This window comes from Etheostoma cragini, chromosome 1 (genome assembly GCF_013103735.1).
Source record: "Etheostoma cragini isolate CJK2018 chromosome 1, CSU_Ecrag_1.0, whole genome shotgun sequence".
Classification (NCBI taxonomy): Eukaryota; Metazoa; Chordata; class Actinopteri; order Perciformes; family Percidae; genus Etheostoma; species Etheostoma cragini.
Window position 1 is genome coordinate 294,597 of NC_048407.1, and position 6,000 is coordinate 300,596.

General features: G+C 40.7%; 1 protein-coding gene across 1 annotated transcript in view; it reads left to right on the forward strand.

Annotated features, from left to right (window-relative positions):
- LOC117943440 (A-kinase anchor protein 13) overlaps positions 1-6,000 on the forward strand; it is an 84,861-nt gene that overhangs the window by 28,083 nt on the left and 50,778 nt on the right. The gene's annotated exons all lie outside the window — the stretch shown is intronic.

Genomic DNA, 6,000 nt, shown 5'->3' on the forward strand with positions numbered 1-6,000 from the left:
GACAGGAAACTAAAGTTGGATAGACCTTATTCACAGCAGATGTAGTGATTTGTCAAACACAGGGGTAAATACAGTTATAACGTCACTAATTGCTGCACTGCAATGTCATTAGATCCACATGGGCTTCTACTGCTATGACAGGTAAACATGGCAAAGTGCACTGATGCTAGAAGCAACCACCAACTCATATGTGTATATCTCTGGGTTAATAAATAATATTAACATTAATAATTAATAGTGGTAAATTACAGATAAACAAGTTTGCAATGGTTAAATATTGAAAAATTGTATCTATTAAATACCTATAGTAGACTTTAACATAAATCATCATATTAATGTGCATGCATTAACAATGGGTTCTATCAGCCAGGTACAGTAAGTATACATGTTAATACATAATACAAGACAAGTTTATAGTGAGTCTGAATACCACTAATTGGTAACTTTCATGGTTGCGCATGAGTCAATTCACTGCCCACATGTTAGCATGGCTAGTGTGTAAGTAGCTTTAAGGCGCCAAGTCCCTTTTCATCTTCAGAGTTTAATGAGAAATATGAATGAAAGTAAAAAATGCATAGTTTATTATGTTAAATGTACGTGGAGTGGCACATAGGTAATTATTGCAAAAAAGACAATTGCAAAGTAACAATCAATAACAACATTTACCATTTTAAGGATTGCACTTACTCCACTGTAAAACAGGCTCTACCGACATTGCCTTGTGGGAGGCATGTTGTGCAGTGCAATTACCACATGGATACCATGTTGAAAAGACAAGGCGTTACTCTAAAATGTTGCTGACTGATGGATTCCTCAGCAGTCATAGACTGGAGTTGCTCTGCTTATTCCTCGGTTGCGGTCTAGGTCAGTGGCATGCTTTGAATGCCAAATGTTTGACTTGCGGATGACACACAAGCTGCAGTGGCTGGAGTCGCCAGCTGAGGGCGATGTAAGCTCAGTAGCATCAGGAGTTTTTCCCTTTAACCACTGAGAGAATTTAGTGACGTGCCATTCGATCCTGTTGAAATCACTTTTTTATGATGAGCAGGTCGATGTTGAGTCATGCTGGTGTTCAACAAACTTAGGAGTTGAGGTGAGAAATTACTTGTTTATTTACCAGAGATGCATCTTTAGCATTATAGTTTACACACTTTTGGAATCATAGCAATGTTTAGATGCATTAAAAGAATGTGAAACATATAAGAATAAATATTATATGGACTAACCATCAACCATCATCATTCATTTGACATACAGTACGAAATATCATTTGTATTGTGAAATTAAAGAAAGTTAAATAGTGGTCAATACAAAGTGTATAGACTCTAAAAGTCAGATAATAACAGTGACTAGATGACCAGATCTAAATGATGGCAGCCAAAACCAGATGCATAAAAGGAGATGTAAAGTTAATGAAGTCATTCAAATTGCAAAATGTGTCCGTGTTTTGACAAGATGATAAGATAGATATGGTAGACAGCAGAGGATTTAGTGCTGGTTATTTCAGCATGTAGGCCTATGGCATATGTTAGAATACACTTGAATGTTCATTGCATGGCTTTCATCACGACATGTGAGTCATGTCTTCAAAACATGAGAATGACATACGTTAGATTAGATTATTTACTCATGTATTTATTCATGTAAACACACCTGTGTGAGAGTCATTTCCTCTCACACAGGCGCAGAGCGTATGTGGTACTTGGCCGTGGGCTGTAATCTATGCGGTGTGTTCCGGTGCTAATTTTTGGCCAAGACAAAGGCGACGGGGGCCCAAGTGAGGCAACGCCACAGTCGTCCTTCACCTCCACTAGTTCCTGACCATCAGCTTGGTGTGTCAGGGCCTTTTGTTGCTTTTATTTCTCTTCCTAGAATGGCAAATCTGTTTATAGTTACATTATACACTTCCGTCATTTACTTTCTTTCTTACATCCAAGGGATCTTCTTATTGTTTTACAAAAGTTTGTTGCCTGATTAAATGATTCCAAGCTAATTGTAATCAAAATGTATACAATTAATTATGGCTGTTTTTGTTTATAATGTGCAAAGACTTTTGTCTGATGTAGTGTGTAATAATGGGACACCATTCATAGCAATCATCAATTACATGTTGCATACTTGTGCCATATTGTGATCCATATATAATTTGTAAAGAATTTATATTTTAAAATAAATTTCAAGTATATCGCCCAGGCCAAGACATAATAAATCACATGTGGGACAAAATATGGAGTGCAATCTGTACTGGTGAGCCAATTCTAGATCTGCACCTTGTGGATGAATATGTAAGTGAGAGCTTTTTTTGCTGCCATATCGATCATGTAAGAAAAGTGAAATCACACCCAAGTACATCTTCCTCCAGCAGTGGGTGTTGAATTTCTCAACAATCTCTCAACGGTTGAATCACATTAGGAGAAGTAATAATGCCCCACTGTCATCTGTCACACTGTAACAATATACCGCTTTGGCCGGCTGATTTACAGGATGAGAGCGAGACATCTACAGCCTCACTGGGAGAGAGAGAGAGAAATTACAGAAAGAAAGAAAAACCAAAGGCGGGAGAGAAGTTGTGAGTCGACTGAGGAAAAGAAAAGGGAGGGAGGGAAGAAGAGAAGGAGGGAAGGAAGATGAGAAGGGGGGAGGGAGTAGTGCTGGAGTCTGCTAGAAGGCTGCTTCTGTGGCCAGATGTGATCTTTGCAGGCAGCTTGAGTTTTCCTCTACGGTGCTTCTGCTGGCTTTTCTGCTGTTTAGTAAATCTGCTAGGGATATTTAAGGGAACATGTACGAACGACACAAGCGGCGGTACAGTTTCTGTGCCAAAGGAGAAGGAGCTGTGGATGTTGTTTTGATAAAGGTAGGCTACCTATATGCCCTTTCAAAAAAAGTTGCTTGCTATGATAAAAGTGCCGTGCTATGGTAATAACAGTTATTTGAACCAAAAACACAGTTTAGTGCTTCCAACAGATCAAAAATGATGGAAAAAGCATTAAAAGCAAGGTAACAAAATAAAAGCAGGGCTGAAATTGTAAAAGTAAACGATAAAATAGATAATTAATGACTTTATTACATGAAATCAAGTCCATTAAGGAGAGTTACATGAACTGATTTACTGGGACAGATTGTTGTTTAAAGGCTTAAAAGCTGTGTAGAAAAAGTTATTTTTAAAGTTAAACATAATCAGAACTGTCACAAAGTGCTTCAACATCTTTTTACAAACCTGTAGTCATCTGCCAGAGATGTTGTGACGGCTGTTGCTGTGTTGCACCCAGAGAGATGATTGCATGGTTGTTGATAGCGGCCCTCCAGACACAGAGTGCTGATTATTTTGGGGTGGAGTGTGGTTTATGGATGGACGGCGTGGGTATGCTGCATTGAACACCAAGGCAGATGCCTGCACTCTGTTCATCTCTGCAGAATATCTGTGTATGGAACTTAATGAGGCTCAGACCGTTTAAGGTCTTTCTGAGATTTTTTGGTGTTCAGGGTAATAGGTACTTGAAACACAAGTACTGAAGAACCATAAAGCTAAATAAGAATATAAAGTCCATTGATGTTCCTAAAATGTCCGGTAACACTGCGAAGTTGGGACCTTTCTCTATCGTAAACAGCTCCTGTTACTCCACCATTAACGTTCTGCGTCAAACCATTTAAACTAGGTGTTCTTTATTGCACCAAAAAGTGTTTTTTAAAGCCCAAATGGCACTACACATATAGAAACCGTAATGAAAAAACTATAAATGTACAACACATACAGTCAGGGATGTGTTACATATACAATTACAAGAACAAAGCCTGATTATCATTCACATAATCATTGAATGATTATCCATTTTCTTGATGGCAGTGTTCTAGCCATGATAGTGTGTTACTGGATGGCAATGTTTGTTACTTTGTCAGTCTGCAACTTTGGTCCAGACTGAAATATCATAACAATGTAAAGGATGACCGTACAATATTGGTACGCATTTATGTCCCATCAGGATGAATTATTGCATTGGTAATCTACTAGTCTATATCCTTGATGTTCGGCATCCGGGATTAATCTGGTGCCGCAGCAAATTCCACTGAAACCAGATGTTTTCGGCGATTTCTCTTTTCTTCCACTTTTTTTAGTTGGAAGTGGCTGCGTTTGGGTTCGGCTGCGTGTCGGCTCCGTGCTCTGCCGTCCGTCAACACAATAGACCGTTAAGGTCTATGGTCAACACCCACCAGGTCCGGATTTGTTGCGGAGGGGCTGAGACAATGACTGACAGCTGAAGACATAAGTACCCAGGAGATCTCACGAGATCTCGTAGAATAGAACCACAAAACCAACACCAGTCTGTTTCCATCCAGAGGAGTAGAGGGGAAACAACTCAATGCGGTTTTCAAGCTGTAGTGCAGGGAGATATGACCCGCTGTGAGCGTGCTCTATTTTATTTTGAAAATTAACTATTTTTTTCTCTTTGTTTCTGTGCTTGACTTCCTGTCCCGCAGGGTTAGGGTTGGGGTTAGGGCCGTATCTGCCGTGTGCCAAATTGCCGCAGAGCTTTCCGGTGTCTGAAAAAAAATAGAAGCTCTGGGTATCTGCTCTGAGTATCTGCTCTGGAGGGCTGGGGATCGCCGAGCTGGGACGCAGCCGTTCCGCAGTCAGTGGAAGTACACACATTGACTTTAATGAAACCAAATGACTCCGCCGCCGTTCCGGAGCGGATCCGCAGTCAATCCGCATCCTGTGGATTTCTGAGGACTATGGTTACCTGGTCCTCAGCTCTCTGCAGGGTAAATCCAGACAGCTAGCTAGACTATCTGTCACATCTGAGGACTATGGTTACCTGGTCCTCAGATCTCTGCAGGGTAAATCCAGACAGCTAGCTAGACTGTCCCATCTGAGTTTTCTCGCGCACAACTAATTTACAGCGTCTCCGTGCAGAGCTTAGCACCGTCCAAGACAGTTTTGATTTTAATAACCACTAACTGAAAGCTGGAATATTAATTACCATGCATTAACTAAACAATGACTGACACCCCTGGAGACATTTGACATGTCCTACCTTACAGCCATCATGCTCTCTACTGGTCAGGACATGCAGCAGCAGAGCAGAGCTGACTGGGAGGTACTGCGAGGAACATATCTACGAAGTGGATTGCTCTGGTGTATGTAACATATGTCTTTAGTCTGTTGTCACATTCTAAACTTGGACCTGATGTCAGCTCTTCTTTTCCCCCATAGGGTTGTGTGTGTGTGTGGGTGTGTGTGTGTGTGTGTGTGTGTGTGTGTGTGTGTGTGTGTGTGTGTGTGTTTGTGTGTGTGTGTGCGCAATAGAAAGTGAGAGAGATATGATGGTGTGGGAAATAGGCAGTGCTGGGCCAACGGTTTCCAAAACAAGCATTTGGCCAAATTACTTCATTCCATCCAGCGTTTTACGTCCCGGCATCTCTCCTGGCCCGAAGTCACAAAACACATCATCACTTTGCTTACCAAGTACAGTAGCTGTGGATAAACCTGGATAGCCTACTAACTAACAGTACTACAGTGTATACAAGCACATGTTGCTCTGCAGGCCGATGGCAAACACGCGCTTCTAACAGGCTGGGAATCAACCAGTCATACTTTCCTTTTTTTTTAACATTTATTTTCTCATTTTTTGGTCTTCATTCTTGATCATCTTGTTGCTGCAGGAATATTTGTTTCCTCAGTAGGAAAAATGCTCTGACCCCGTTGCTTGTAATATTGGTGACGTACTATCTGAAGATTATTCTACTGTTGATTTTAAAGGAAGTCCTTCTGAATCAAATATTCCAAGTGTTATTGTGATTAAAAATACAGTCCTTCAACCAGAAGGCCCGGATTTAATCAATCTACTATGCTAAAATGTTCTCTGTCAGGGTCCACTTGTGCAGTGTTCTGTCACCGACTGTGACCTCTGACCTTTCTGTGAAGGAAGGTTAGAGTAAACAATTTCAATAAGTGGCACTTCATAAGTTGTCTTTAAAACAAAAGCAACCCAAAGCAAATCC